The sequence below is a fragment of the Rattus norvegicus genome, chromosome 20, assembly GCF_036323735.1.
Source record: "Rattus norvegicus strain BN/NHsdMcwi chromosome 20, GRCr8, whole genome shotgun sequence".
NCBI classification, from domain to species: Eukaryota; Metazoa; Chordata; class Mammalia; order Rodentia; family Muridae; genus Rattus; species Rattus norvegicus.
Window position 1 is genome coordinate 37,500,358 of NC_086038.1, and position 15,319 is coordinate 37,515,676.

At 40.7% G+C, this 15,319-nt stretch overlaps 1 protein-coding gene and 1 long non-coding RNA gene across 9 annotated transcripts in view; one reads left to right on the top strand and one right to left on the bottom strand.

Moving 5' to 3' along the window:
• Nucleotides 1-10,105: 10,105 nt before the first annotated feature.
• On the bottom strand, nt 10,106-12,328 carry LOC134483929 (uncharacterized). Its single transcript, XR_010061140.1, has 2 exons — nt 10,526-12,328; nt 10,106-10,224 (listed from the first exon to the last, which is right to left on the bottom strand). It is a non-coding gene; the product is annotated as an uncharacterized LOC134483929 (long non-coding RNA).
• The window catches only part of Pkib (cAMP-dependent protein kinase inhibitor beta), a 97,044-nt gene continuing 92,931 nt past the window's right edge, over nt 11,207-15,319 (top strand). For 2 of the 8 annotated variants that reach the window (NM_001076553.2, NM_012627.3), the window contains exon 1: nt 12,480-12,588. The gene's annotated coding sequence lies outside the window, so the exon portion shown is untranslated. Of the gene's footprint in view, nt 11,381-12,306; nt 14,050-15,319 lie in introns of those variants that run through there. The other 6 variants (XM_063278957.1, XM_006256512.5, XM_006256513.5 and 3 more) reach the window with 6 other exon arrangements.

Here is a 15,319-nt window from a genome sequence, read left to right on the forward strand (position 1 = left end):
CCTCACAGCCAGAGAAAGTCATCTCTCTAGGGTTGTAATTAAATTCTGAAAGTGAGTACTGCAGATCAAACAATAACCAAAACCCACTTTCTTAACTTCTAGTTCATTGACGAAATGAAAATTGTGAACTATGTTTTCTTGAGTTATTGGAATGGCCCGTTTTTAATGGTATTTGGAGCCTTCGGGACTTCTCTGGTATGTCAATCATGCTGTCTTTGTAAAATATGGATGTGCGACACACTCAAATACTGCTTTGATTTTGAGACTTGAGAGTGTAGATAAACTTGCACAAGGTGATGTCTTTCTGATAGTGATCATGGTTGTATCTCCAGCAGCTGATAGACTGCCTGCTGTATGACAAATCTTCTCTGGAACTGAATTAACAGCCAAATTGATAAAAGGGTTTCTGAAATCCTGATTACAATTATCTACTCAGCTGATGAGTCATTCTCTACTTTGCATGGATAGACCGGTTTCGAGTAAACAATGATCTATTGAGCCAAAAATGGCAATGACGTGTAAGTCCAAGTGAATTAAAGTGAATTCTCAGTCATATGAAAGATAGCTAGAGTCCTAAAGCCTAAGGCTTGCAGCCTTGGTCAGAGGTGTTTCTGTTTTCAGTGGGTTAGGACAGCCTTTACTTGTCTTGGTACTTCCAAATGACTTCTCATTTAAGTCACTGTTATTTCAACTATATGGTTCTAGCTGTACTTTAAAATTAGTAAAGGTCATTTGATGATTTGACACACACACATATATTTTGGTTATGTTCACCATCTGTGACTCTCTTCCATCATCTTCTTTCCCACCATACCAGACCTTTTCTTCAAGTCTCCCTCTTCACATCTTTTGTTGTTGTTGTTGTTGCTGCTGCTGCTACTGCTGCTGCTGCTGTTGTTGTGTTTTCTTTTTCTTATATTTTGGGGACTGTACTGGTTAGCTTTTGCAAACTTAACATGAACTAGAGTCACTTGGCAGGAAAAAAATTTCACTTGAGACATTGACTCTATCAGATTGGCTAGTGGGACATTGTCTTAATAATTAACATGGGAGGGCCTAGGCCACTGGGGTCAGTGCTACCCCTAGGCAAGTCATCCTGGACTGTATAGAATATTGCCATGGCAACATGGGCAACACAAATTGGACTTGTGTTCCCTTTCCTTCCTTTCTCCTTCCTTCTTTCCTTCCTTTCTTTCATTTTCTTTTCTTCCTCTTTTTTTGTAGGGAAAGTCACAGGGGAGGGGGTTGGACTTGGGGAGACTTGGACGTAAATGTGATCAGGTTGTATTATGTGAAATTCCCAAATAATTGATACAAATATTATGTTGGAAAAGAAGAGATCAAACTGAGCAAGCCAGGGAAAGCAAGCCTCTATGTAGAATTCCTCCATGGTCTCTGCTTTAGTTCCTGCTTTTAGGTTCCTGCCTTGAGTTTTTGCCTTGCTTCCTTTCAAGATGGATGGCAACCTATAAGTCAAATTAACCCTTTACTTCCTGTGTTTTCAGTAAGTGTTTGCAATAGAAAGCCAACTAGGACAATGGCCTACCAAAGTTATTTAGGGTTGTTTGCATGAATATGAGTAGAGGATTATTTACCAGGACACAGGTAATAACAGCTGTAGCATGGGAGAAAATGATCTACCTCCCCCAGCAGTCATTAACTACCGAGTTATTAGCTGGTTTCTCAGCTAGGGATGGGGCTTCGTGAGTACCTTCTTCATCCATGACTGAAGGTTGATGGCTCCTGCTTATGTAGTCCTTATGCTGATAAACAAGGCTAGTGTGAGTTCCTGGTGAAACAGCCCTGTCCTATCTAGAGATCAGGGCTTCACAGTACTCTCCAGCCTCTGGCCCTTACATTATTTCTGCACTCTCTTCCACAGTATTGGAAGAGGTGATACAGTTTAGGGCTGACAGCTCAACAATCACTTGCTCTCAGCGCTTTGAGCAATTATGAGTCTCTGTATTAGCTGTCACCCATGGCAAACAGAAGTTTCTCTGAGCAAGGCTGAAAGGAGCACCAGTCTATGAATGTAACGGTCTCTTCAGCTGACTCATAATGTGATGCTACAAGATTACTTCCCATCACTGGTGTTTGCATCACCATTCTGTGTACTCAAATCCTCAGTACCCATGACACTATTAGATCTTCAAAGGATGCCCAAATAAATGAAAAAGGAAATATAGGCTCAGTGCTAAAAGAGAGGAATCTTAGAAATGGGACTTAAAATACTTATTTTTATTGTATCTTTAGTGAGGATTAAATTTAAGTCTTCCTGAGAAAATCTCTCCCCACACACCCTTCATGTCCCATTATATATATATATATATATATATATATATATATATATATATATATATATATATAAACAGTCATGTGTTTGACTTAATGCTTGGTTGACCAGAAGATGAGGTGACCTGTGCTCATAAGAACAACCAAGGAAATGGGACATGGTCTTGGAAATGGAGCCTGAAGAATGAGCTTCCTAGCTAAGGGAGGCTCTGGCCTGAGGTTACAGTCCTTTGACATCACACCAGTAAGAACATGCACTGTGTAGCCTACCTCTGCTACTTTCCATCGAACCTGTTTGTACATTTCCTTGCATACTACTTCCTAAGTCCTTTTATCATAAACTCTATAGATCCTCTTCACCCCGGCACTGAAGATTGAACCTGGTGTAAACGTTTGATCATTGAGACACTCCTATCCCTACACAGTAGATTCTTACAATGTGTGTTTTATAGATTCTTAGGCACTGAATGGATATCTGGATATTGGAATGTACTGTGCAGATCTGAGAAATTTCTAAGAATTTATTCCTATCTGCTTGTAGTAGTGTAGGTAAGGAAGTGGATTCTTCATATCCACACACTAACAGCAGTTTTGTAGAAATCTTATCATATGCATTGAAACTGTGACAATACCAGCAGAGAAAAAAGTTGTAAGTGTTCCATCAAGGTCAATTTCAATTTCACTAAAAAAAAAACCAAACAAAATATTTTCATTCTGAGTGTTTCAAATGTTTGATATTCTTATATTTTTTAAAAAACACAGGAATTTCACTTTGGGCTATAATGAAATGTTTTAGGTTTTAGTACGTATATATTTAACCAGAGAATACATTTCCCCATTATTTCAAATAAGAACAAAAAATTCAGGATCAGAAAAGGGAGAGAGTGCTTAAAAATATTTTCGGTGAAAGCAAGAAAGTATCAATATTAAGATACAGAGGACAGACCTGTGGACAGACCTTAATACAATTAAGTTATTGATAAGGACAAATGCTACCAGGTTAAAAGATTTGTCTTTTGACCTCTGAGTCTATGGCTAGCAACCACATCATCTTTGAATGAAGCTTTATTTTAGAAAGACACTGAGAGTCTCCTTCGTGGGCTGAGAGATGATGCTCACAGCGCTCAAGGGCTGGGCGAAGAGGTCTTGAAACATCATTTTCCTACTTAGTTGCTAAGATCTAGGGTGAACGGATATCTGTTTGTGCTTTAGCTTCCTCTTGGGTTGGAGGCAATAGCATTGTACATTGTCAAGATCACTTTGGAGGTGCCATGACGAGGGAGGTAATGGTGAACAGTGCTTGGTGCCCTGAGATTTCAGGAAGCTGGCATGTTTTGGGTTTTTACGTTTTTTGTCTTTTCGTCTCCAGGGGAATTATAAAATGCCGACACAATGTAATGTGATAACCTTATATTAGTAGTTAATCTGATGAATGTAGACACCAGAGGGATGAGGGTTTAAATCTCCAGAGCCAGTATTTCAAGTTTTAGACAGTAGAACAATCAGAAATCTTTCCCGGTCTAGTCTGGTCAAGGAGTCAAGGAGAGTCAAGAGGGTATGCAGGGAGAGACTAGAGGCAAGGGAGACACTGGCTCTGTGGTATATGTGTAATGTGTTTTCCACAGGTCTGTCCTCTGTATCTTTATTTCTATCTACAAGGAGGAAAGAGAAAATAGATATGAGGTATGTGAGAGTGTTAAATTATTCAACAGATCTGTGTTTCCTTTAGACCCCCATCTTCCTGTCCTGTGCATATTTTGCAAACTTTAAACAAACAAATGGCTCAAATCTAATTGGTCTCATGTGCCAGGGAAGTGTTAGTGATTACCTCCCAAACAGACAGGAGCTGATCTGATGCAACTCACAGCAGAGTCTTTATTCTATTCAAGAGAACTCACCCCCTAGCACACCGCTGTCACACAGGATGGTTTTGGTGGGGGAGGAGCACCAAGTATCTATTGGGGCAAAACTTTTTAGTAAACAGCAAGCAAGGGGTGAGTGTGTAAGCATCTAATTGGAAAGTTATTATGGCTTTTAACGTAATTGGCTGGTGCTGGGAGTCATATAAGCTTCATTTCTGCTCTCCTCTGCATTGATGGTCATTAAGCAGGGAGTGGGTTTGTAACCTAAGGGTTCAGGTTTGTTGGGGAAAATTACCTGGAGATGCTGGTCTTGTTGAGGGTGTAACCTGGAGACGCTGGTCTCGTCGAGGATGAGCCTAGAGACTGGAGCTAGGCTCAGGTTTTGTTGGGGGCACAACTTGGAAACTAATGCTAGGTACAATGCTGTTGGTTTACCTGAGTTCAAACTTAGGTCAGGATCTCTAAAATGAAGTCTGAACTTAAAAGATTCGGCTCTCAATGGTTTACCTACCTTTTAAATTTGTCTCTCAGGAGGGAAATCCCAGAAGCCCCGGATTCTCAATGCTGAATAATTCTGGAGTTAGCAATGTCCCTTTCATCTGACTTTTGTATTTCAGCACTCCCATCCTCCTGTCTACATGCACACAAAGCACATAGAAACGCTGCACCAAGCTAGGAGAACCATTTATGAGTACATAAGTTTGGATAAATGAAGAACTTCTAGATAGTATTGCTTTGAGGGTCTAAATTTTTTTTAGAGTAGAAAATGTTGATTCTAATTCAAGTATCTTAGAAGTGAAGTTCCTGTTCAGAATGGATGGGAGTCTCAGAGAGGTGGCAGGAAGGTAAATTCTAAAGTTGTTTGAGTGGTCTAGGGCTGTGTAAAAAGAACAAAGAATGAAGGAAAGAAAACATTTGCTTGTCATGTTTTGCTAATAACTCCTCATAGACTGCACTCATAAAGCTAGTTGTTAATACAGTAGTTAAAATTCAAGATCCCAGTAGCCTGCTCTGCTTTTTTTAAAGCAGTTAAACCACCGACGTGCTATTAGATTTTAATTCATTTCAGTGGTGGTTAAATTTGTATCGCATGTTAGGTTTTATTCAATGTCTTACTTACTTTCCTATCGTTGTGGTAAGATACTGTGACCATGGAAACTTACCGAAAAATTCATTTGGAACTTACAGTTTCAGGGAGTTAGAGTCCATGAGTGTCATGGTGGGAGCATGACAGTAGGGCATGGGCTGGAACAGTATCTGAGAGCTTGGTTACGTCTTCATCCACAAGCACGAGGCAGGGAGAGCTAATTGAGAATGGTGTGGGGTTTTAAAACCTAACCCTGACCCTCCAAAGAAACCAAACCTCTGAAACCTATCAAAGTGTTTTACCAACTGGGGATCAAGCATTCGAATATAGGAACCTATCGTGGCCATTTTCATTCAAACCTCCACATTTAGGAACTAGGTAAACTAGACTGACTATAAAACAAATTTCCCCATCTTTTAGAAATATTTAGCTCAATCTGATCATCTGTGTATAAGATTTCAAAGGACAAACGAACTATCCTTAGTATTCTCAGCTGGCATTCTAAAACAGGTCTACAAATGCTTGCTTGGTGTACGGCTGGTTTTTGCCACTTTGTTCTCTGAACAATTTCCTTTTCTTGTACTTTAATGAAGAATCAAATTTGTGACTTTTCCAAATTTAATGTTCAACCTCAAAAAACAGAGCCGAGCTTTTATAGTTACGTATTTACTTCACCTTTCTTTTACATGAAAAAACAAAGAATTTAAATTAACGATCCTTTGAATAAATCTGATCCTGCTCAATAATGAATATCTCTTGACAACCGGTGGGATAATTTGTGCATCAAGGATACCTCTTTATTTCTACAAGCGTTTTTGTGTTTTTTTTTTTTGTATTTTTTTACAGCTAATTTCCTTTAATGACAAGATCAAATAACTTTAAACTAAACGATTACATGAATAGATTAAATGAACTCCAGAATTCCTTTTTCACCCAAATATCCATTATTCCTACTTTAAAATTTTAAAGATGATGCATTTCTAAGTAACTTGATTGAAACTCGAATCAGAAGACTGAAAAGTGGTCTTATTTGAAACTACGGTCTCAAGCGAATTCTGCAGAACTCTAGAACTCTAGTCATTTACAAAATCATGAAGGAGTTACATTTGTAATACTCTGAAGTCAAATACCATCCAGATTCAAAGTCAAACAACCTGAGGCTCATTTTCCAGAGAGGACTCTCACATTTGTGAGTGTCTCCCCCCCCCCCCCCCAGTAATTTGTCTCACTCTCCAGAGACATTGTTTATGAATTGCATTTGCAATGCGAGAAATCGGATTAACTTAAATACTAGGATTACTGATCAGTGATGAAAGGAATTTTCTTTCTTAGTGTAAGGTAAGCACAGTTTATCCTCAGTGAAACCTCAGGAGGTTAACTACTAATTTTAGGATGCACAGACAACAGGACTTCTTGAATTTAAAATGACACAAAGTGTTGGAGATCTCATTAAATGTCAACTGAGATTTTTGAGATCTAGGATGGATCTATAATTTTGTGTTTTTAACAATTTGATTTTACTTCAGAGAGCTCATGGAATCACACTGCACTCCACTCTAATACTTAGGACTGGGTATGGATAATATCCTTGATTGAAATCATGAGAGATCACTTTCTCTATGGACCTTTTGTTTGTTTTGTTTTTTTTGAGATGGTTTCTCAGTGTAGCCTTGGCTGTTCTAAAATTCACTTTTTGTAGACCAGGTAGGCTTTGAACTCACAGAGATCTGCCTGCTTCTGCCTTCAAGTGCTGGGATTTGGCTCCCGAAAGATCTTTTATAGATTAAAACACTGACGGCAAAGCTAGTGTGTGCTCAGCTTGTGTGTATCTATGCAACTGACTCATCATGTGCTTTAAAATCTTTTTATTAGTTCTTTGAGCAATTTGTACAAATTGGTTTTTTCTCCTTCCTCCAACTCTTTCTATATCTACCCCACCTTCTTTTCCCTCCCAATTTTATGTGCCCACCTCCACCCCTGCCAAGGCAGTCTTTGCTGCTCGAGTATTCATAGATGTGTGGTCTTCCAGTGGAGCATAGCTGATGTATTAGCAGTTACACTGTGGAGAAAACTGGCCCTTTTCCCAGCAGCTAACAATTGCTGATAGTCCCTCAGGTAAGTGTGGGGCTTCACGCCCAGCTCCTCTCTTTGTGCTGCAGATTTTTCCAGCTTGGCCTTGACAGGTGTTGTTCATGCTGCCACTGCTGTGAGTTTGTGTGCACTGCCCTTCTGTGACTGAATGCATTGTTGCCACCTACCTGCCTCTGGGTCGTACTGATTTTCTGCGTTCTTTTCTACAGTGATCCCTGCCCTTTAAGGAAAGGGGATGTGGTATACATGCTCCAGTTAGGCCTGTCTGCAGATTCTGAGTCTCAGCCTCTTGGCCAGTTGTGAGTCTCTATGTTGATCATCATTTGGTGTAAATGGAGGCTTCTCTAATGAGATTCAAGAGATGTCTTTATCTATGAGTATCTTGGTGTTATTAGGAGTTGGTTTACTATTATGTCCATTTGGCAAAGTAGTAGCAGTGTGTTCTCATTTAGGGGCTCTGACCTGCCCAGCCCTCTTGAATGATAATAGTTCCAAGTATGCATTAAATCCAATCAGAAAGTGGTTGATTACTCCCACGATGTTCACGTTACTCTTGTACCAATGGTATGTCTTTCTATCCAGTAATTACTGTTATTCTCGGACCTCACAGCTGTGCATGGATAATGCTTTCTACTCTCTTCCAATAGCAGACAAAGCACCTTCTAGCACTCATAAAGCTAAGCAGTAAGGATGAAGTATCCAGGTCAATACCAGCTTGATTTGTCCATATTCTACAACTCAACTCTATAGTCAACTATATACCAAGTTCTGGAGGGATGCCAAGAGGGAATGTTGGCAATGGCTTTTAATGATTGGGGTTCTTTGGGACCTCACTGGCTAACAGCTTCAGACGATGTTACTAATTCCCGAGAGTGGCCTTTTTACTTGCTAGTCTGTGGTGTCTACGAGGGACACTGTTGTCTCCTTACAGTACTACATTTTGTATTCTTTATATGTGTACAGATATATTTTGGGAAGAGTAGAAAAGAAAAACTAAGAGGGCTAAGTAATACTAAATACTTTCCAAAAAGTCATAAGAACATCTACCACTGTAGAATGTTCTCGAAATATATTTTCAGGTGGTTATTATAGTTAATTCCTTCCATTACAAATGTTTCTTTCCTTTCTTTACCCCTACATAACTGGGAGAAATGACTTATCTTATACATATCTATTAATTGACTTATTAACAGTTCTGAGGTATTTGGAACATTAAATGTAATATAATATAAATAAAACTCTGAGGGAAGAAACTTCGCAGAGTGATGTAGATCTTTGGAATAGTGACCTGTCATTAGAAACAGAAGCATCAATCTAAACCCTACCTTGTGTCCCTGCCTTGAAACCCTTAATATCTACTCATATACTCATGGGTGTCATTTTTGGTGAATTTTGTGTCTATGTGGATACCTTACTCCCCATTTGTTTGGCCATTGCCATGGTCAGCCAGTCTTACTCACTGCTTCTCCATAAATTATGCCATCATTATTCTGTGAAAACTTCTAAAAATAGCATCCTATTTTTGTAGTCAACCTTTGTCTTCTTGTCTGTATAATTCAATTGTGAAATGTTCTTGGCTACTTAGAGAAGATCCAAGATTTGTATTTGTGTGTGTGTGTGTGTGTGTGTGTGTGTGTGTGTGTGTGTGTGTGTGTAGCAACTGCCACTGGACAGAACTCACTGTATATCCAATGAAATACTTCAAATTGAAGGTAAGACTAACTTCCCACGGTTGCGTTAAATTGTGTTAGACAACAATTTAAGATGGTGAAAAGACAAGCGGGAAGCTTAAATGTGAGCTCTTGGAGTAGATGAAGGAGAGGGAGATGAAGCAAATTCAAGACAAGATAAAAAAGATGAGAGATCAGAAAGAAGAGAAGAGCTTCTTAGAGGCAAAGCTTTGTTCAAGGGCGCAAGTCGTAGGGACTTGAAGCATTTTCTCCTTGGAACCAGTCTAACCCTGGAGGACCTTTTAGTATTGAGGAACACTACCACCATCTGTATAAATCCTTTACTAGAACTTCCTTCTTCTTCTGGATTTCAGTTTCTTCTTTCAGCTTCCTTGGCTATTCTTGCACGCCCTGCTGCTCTCTAGTATTGAACTGTGAGCTACCTCTCACCTCTCACCTCTCACCTTTCACCCACTTAGATTCTCCCTCCCCGGGTGTGCACATGTGTACTTTCTTCCGTGACTCTGGAGTCTTCCTTCAATTCCAGACCTTTCCTGTACATTCATGAACATCTTCTGCACCGTGATCTGATCGTATACTCACAGGCATCATTGTTGGTGGATTTGGTGTCTGTGTGGATACCTTACTCCCCATTTGTTTGGCCATTGCCATGGTCAGCCAGTCTTACTCACTGCTTCTCCATAAATTATGCCATCATTATTCTGCGAAAACTTCTATAAATGGCATCCTATTTTCATATTCAACCTTTGTCTTCTTGTCTGTGTAACTTGATTAAGATTGAAATGCTGTATTTTCTCTTCTTTCTGAACTTTCATCTGTTTTATATTGTCCTGAGTTTGCTTCATCTCCCTCTCCTTCATCTACTCTAAGAGCTCACATTTAAGGGTCCTGCCTGTCTTTCCACCATCTTTCTATCATGTCCTGATAGAACATTGAAGCCGATTTGAGCTTTCTGTATTTAAAGATACCATCTAACACAATTTAATGTAACCATGGGAAGCTACTGTTACCTTCAACTCCTGGACTTGAAATATTTCATTGGATACACAGTGAGTCCTTTCCAGTGGCAGTTGCTGCAGACCTTCGAGCTGGCCACATGGTGGCATTGACTTTATTTAGACATGAGAGAACACACACACACAAAATCTTTGGTCTTCTCAGAGTAGCAAAGAACATTCCACAAATAGGTTTTCTTAAGTCGCTATACATAAAAACAAGCATAAAGAAGTCAATTCATTAATTTTAAAACTACTCATTTGGTAAAGACATTTACTACACGAAACCTGATAATCTGTTCAGGGACCAGCATAATAGAAGGAGAGAACCAAGTCCCCAAAAATTGTCCTCTGACTGCTACACATGTGTTGTGGCACTGCGTTTCTTATGTAAATAAGTGAGTAAATAAATAAATCACGAAGTACAGAATTAAAAAAAATCTTCTCTCTTAGCATCTGTTTCTGTGGCTACCTTAGCTACTGAGGACATAATCTTGTGACACTTACCTTCTAATGGTTCAGGTGATTTTAAAGTATACAGTACTTTAAAGACACATCCATAAGGCCTAGTTTTAAAAATAAAAATTGTACCTAAATGCAGGGCTGTTTTATGTTGTTATGTTCAAAAAAATTGTGAGCATACCTACTACAGTTGCACATTCATAAAACTTTTGCCACTGTTATATAATAGCTCATATGTCAAAGGTTTCACTCCCACCCCCATCATAAATACCTAATGGGCACTAGCTTTAGAATAACTACGGAACACAACTATTACACTATGGACTAATATTGAACTTGGAACTGTGCCAAATAATAGGTTTCCAAGATATGCTAAAGTCAGAAGTAATGTTTGATCTCTTTCATGGATACATTGTGACTACATAACTGTTCTGTGGTGGGTGGGGGGATATGCACAACATCCCAAGGTTTAGAGAACTCTCCATATTACCAGCATGCAATTTAAACATGTTATCAATTCTGAAGGACAGAAAGACATGCGTCTTAAAAATCAGCTTGGTGAAAGAATGAGATTAACTTCTAGTTTATGCTTAAGTGTGTTTTCCCTGCAAGTATATTTAGTATCACACAAAGCAGTATCTGTGGAGACCAGAAGAGGGTGACAAAACCTTTAGAACTGGAACTTCATCCAGTTGCCACAGGCAACCTTTGTGCTGGGAACACAGTCGCTCTCTGTGAGAGCAGTAAGAACTCTGTACCATGGAGCCATCGCCTTAGTCCTCCCTTAAATTTTTAAATCAAACATGCACATGTGTACTGGTGAATACACATATGTGCATGAGGCATGTGTATAATTAGAGCACAGTTTATGGGAGCCGGTTTTCACTTTCCACCATCCAGGTACTGGAAATCAAACCTAGGTCATCAAGTTTGGCAGTAAGCACTTTAACCCTCTGGGACATCTCACAGGCCGGGGTTTGGATTTTCCTGTTTCACCTTATGCAAATGACCTAACTTTATTGACTTTCAGTCTATTACCTGTAAGTAGAGAATTATTACCATAAGGTGGTATATCCATGGTGGTTACAGATATTCAATAACTTAAGGAGTCTAACCATCATACACCTTGTAGACATTTCAGATGAGGATCTTTTTCTTTACTTAATTATATTTCAATATGTCAGTCTTTCTATAAGCAGGCTATTTTGTAGTCGTCAGTGGGGAAGTGGTATCCAGTGAATTCCTGGAAGCCAGATGCAGGATAATAAAGCATCTCATAGCTGAGAAGACTTGGAATTCTGGTGACTGTCAGGGCATCAGAGGCCACTGGGACTTCCACCAGAAGCCACCTCCTCCAGAATCAGAAAGGGCCTCTTTAGTTTTGTTAGCAGCAACAACTTCCATTTTCTACATCTTTTAAATGACACAAGGATAGCTTAACAGTAAGAACTTTGTTTTCCTTAGTGAGAGTCTAAAACCGAAGCCTGATATGTCTGCTTTTCATTGCACACACACAAAAAAGTGTTCGTCACAGCGTGAGACTCCAATGTGCTAAAAGAATCAGTGAATAAACGCGAACACCCAGATTCCAGGTTAAGGCAGAGCTAGTTTCTCCAAACATCCCTGGCTAGATAAAGTGCAACCTCCTGATACCAGGAGTCCAAGTACGGGAACGCACACTCAAGGGAGGGAAGGATAACAGCACCCAGACAGAAGGACGGCAGCAGAGGTGCATATTCCTAGGAGGTGCTCATTCCTAGGGGAAGTGCCTCAGGTCCTCCAAGTATGTGCACAGAGAGCTGTGTCACAGAGAGCTTTCCTCTTAGGACACCTGGAGCAGGAACCACTGTTGCGTTTGTCCCCTGGGGCGGTGGCGGGTTCTGCTAACTGGGCAGGTCTTGTGAAGCCTAGCTCAGCTCGCGGGGGCGGGACCGAGCGGCTCCCTCCGCCCCACACCTCGCAGCCACCGGCTCAGCCCAGCCGCATCTCAGAGAAGGGGCGGCAGCGAGCTCCCGCCGCGTCGCAGCTCGGTGCCGCAGAGAGGCCGGTGGCAGGCGGCACCGCGAGGGACCTGGCCCGGCGCCGCAAGCGTCTCTAGCGCGCAGCTGGTAAGTACCGGGCGGACTGAGAGCAGGTGTCACTAGAGAGAGGATGGAGGGAAAGGACTCGGGGAGTTGAGGAGACCAAGCGAGGGAAAATGTAAGCTCAACTTTATATTTTCTGCCTGGTCTGCACACGCCCGGGGGGAATTCAGAGTCGATCCCATCCTTGTACCCGGAGATTGGGGACTGTTGGATTGAAAGCAGGTGATCCCAGGAGGTCTGCTCGTTGGCTTTTCCTCGTTGGCCACTGAAAGTGGACTCCGGGAGACCTCTGGCTATAAGTTGCCGAGCCTTTCTCTGCTCGCGCCATCAACGCCACATCATTTTCTTCCGGCCTCGTTTTTCCTATGAGTAGAGGTCCGAGTTCCAACCCTCTTCAAGCATCCAGAACTGTGTCATTTACCAAGAGACCTCACCTTACCGGTTTTCCTCCATTCCTTGGTAAAGTATGCTGGATAGGAAACCAGTGACCTCACTGCCTGTGGCCTGCAGCTATACCTGACTCTTCCTGCTCCTAGGACCCTCACTGATAAAGGAAGAGGGACTGAAGTGGCAGTTGGTTCCAGAGACTGAGAAGCAGAAGGCATCCTAGCCCAGATTGGACTTGGCTACAGTGACTGCAGCCTTTTGGGGACTCCTGAAGGGTTGGGGGTTTTGTAAAGGGTGACCCGGTCTCATGGACCTCCCGGAACCCACAACTCAATTCCCTTCTTTAGTCAAGCTGAGATGATAGTGGCATTTCATCTTCTCAAAAATGGTATCAGAATGCATTCCTGATTCAGGAAAGCTCCCTGAAGAGCAAATGCTGAGCCCAAGGGAAGCCATTAAAGCAAACAATGGATTAGCAGCTGGACTCCACCGGGCCAGCAGGTGGATACTGGACACTGACAACCGCTTAGAGGCATGTTCAGCTGTTAGGAAAGATAAACCAGAATGAATCACTGTAACCAGTGATTGGATACGAAAAAAAGTAATGGGTTCGACTTGTTCTTGTGGCTTGCTTTTCTCTCTGTAAACGGTAGTAACCTTTAAACAGCCATCTATCCACTTCCCAAGATGTTTTTTTTTCCCTTATTGACTCGTTTTTTTTGTTTTTTTTTTTTTAACTTCCTTGAATTTAGTATTCAGAGGCTCAGAGTTTGGCTTACTAAAATGGAAATTAAAATGTGGTGACCGCAACTTTTCGATGCCAGAGATGGCACCTCTGAGATACTGTATCCTGTGACTGCCAGATGCTAGTCGGAGCCAGTCAACTGACACTGTCTCTAGGGAGCTTGTCCCCCCTCCCCCCTCCACAAAGTTCAACGGACTCAATTTTTAAAAATCCAAATGACGGGGCTGGGGATTTAGCTCAGTGGTAGAGCGCTTACCTAGGAAGCGCAAGGCCCTGGGTTCGGTCCCCAGCTCCGAAAAAAGAACCAAAAAAAAAAAAAAAAAATCCAAATGACAAGGAAAGAAAGAAGAAAAGTAAGAGTTTTAGTAATTTGTTAGTATTGTGTTTATGAGTTTCTTCAGCAAAATATTGCAGGCAGGAGATTACTTGACTAGAATATTTTAATAAGTGCCAAATTCCTCTCTCGTTAAAGTTTTCCCTCCTCTCTAGTCAACTTAAGTGTATATTTAAGTTAATGATAGATCAGTTTATTTTTTCTGACAGTCTGACAATTATTTAAATCCCCATCCAGTTTGCATTATAGAGATTATTAAAAATAAACGTGCTGAGATATAGATTATAAATTTATACATCATAAAATTTACCTTCCTCAAAGGCAGATGATCTTTAGAAAGCCATCCCCTATCAAATGTTTTAGAACTTTCGCCAGGATGTGTAATAATTATTATGATCTCTTTTAATCTCCAGCAGTTTATAAGACCCAGCAGGCCTATTTGGAGCCTTCTAGTCCCATCCTAAGTCCAGGGAATTGTGTGTCTACTTTTCAGTTTCTATGGGTTTACTTTTTCTAAACATGGCAGACAAACATATACTATATGGATTCATTCATAGCATGCTTCTGTACACTGTGTATATAGTACATCTGCATTATAGTATGTATCTGTATTTTGTTCCTTTTTAGCTGCTGAATTATTTCTCTTTGTGTTGACATACCACAGTCTGTGCATTTTTCAGTAGATGTGCACATCTACTTGGACTCTTTATTTCGAATTATACAGCTGTATATTATTTGAGCACTTTATGAATGTATACACTGGTTTGATCAAGTCCAGCTCCTTGTTACATCACCTCTAATTTCTTCCCATCCACCCACTATTAACTTAAAATTTCAAGCGTTTTTCAAACTGAGCGTTTTTTCAAACTGATGCCTGTACACGCATAACTGTGAGACCGTGCACTGGAGCATGGGTAGCCTTCACAGCTCATATCGCATAAGAAAATGGAATCCCCTCTCCCGTCATCACTTGTCAGTGGTGGCGTATCTAGGAGGAAGACTTCATGAGTCCACCCCATTCATGCTGGGATTTCATCAGGTTTGATCTTGTAAAGATCTTGTGCATGCAGTCACAGCCACTATGAGTTTCTATACAGTTATCCTGTTTTTTTTCTCCAGAAAACACTGCTTCAACAGAGTCATCGCTGCTTCTAGCTCTTACAACCTTTCCAATCCTCTTAGTGATTATCTCTGAGCCTTGAGAGGAGAGGTTATGATATATATATTCCGTTAAGTGCTAGGATCTCAAAGTCTATTCTCTGCCTGTGGATGACTTGTGGGGGTTAATC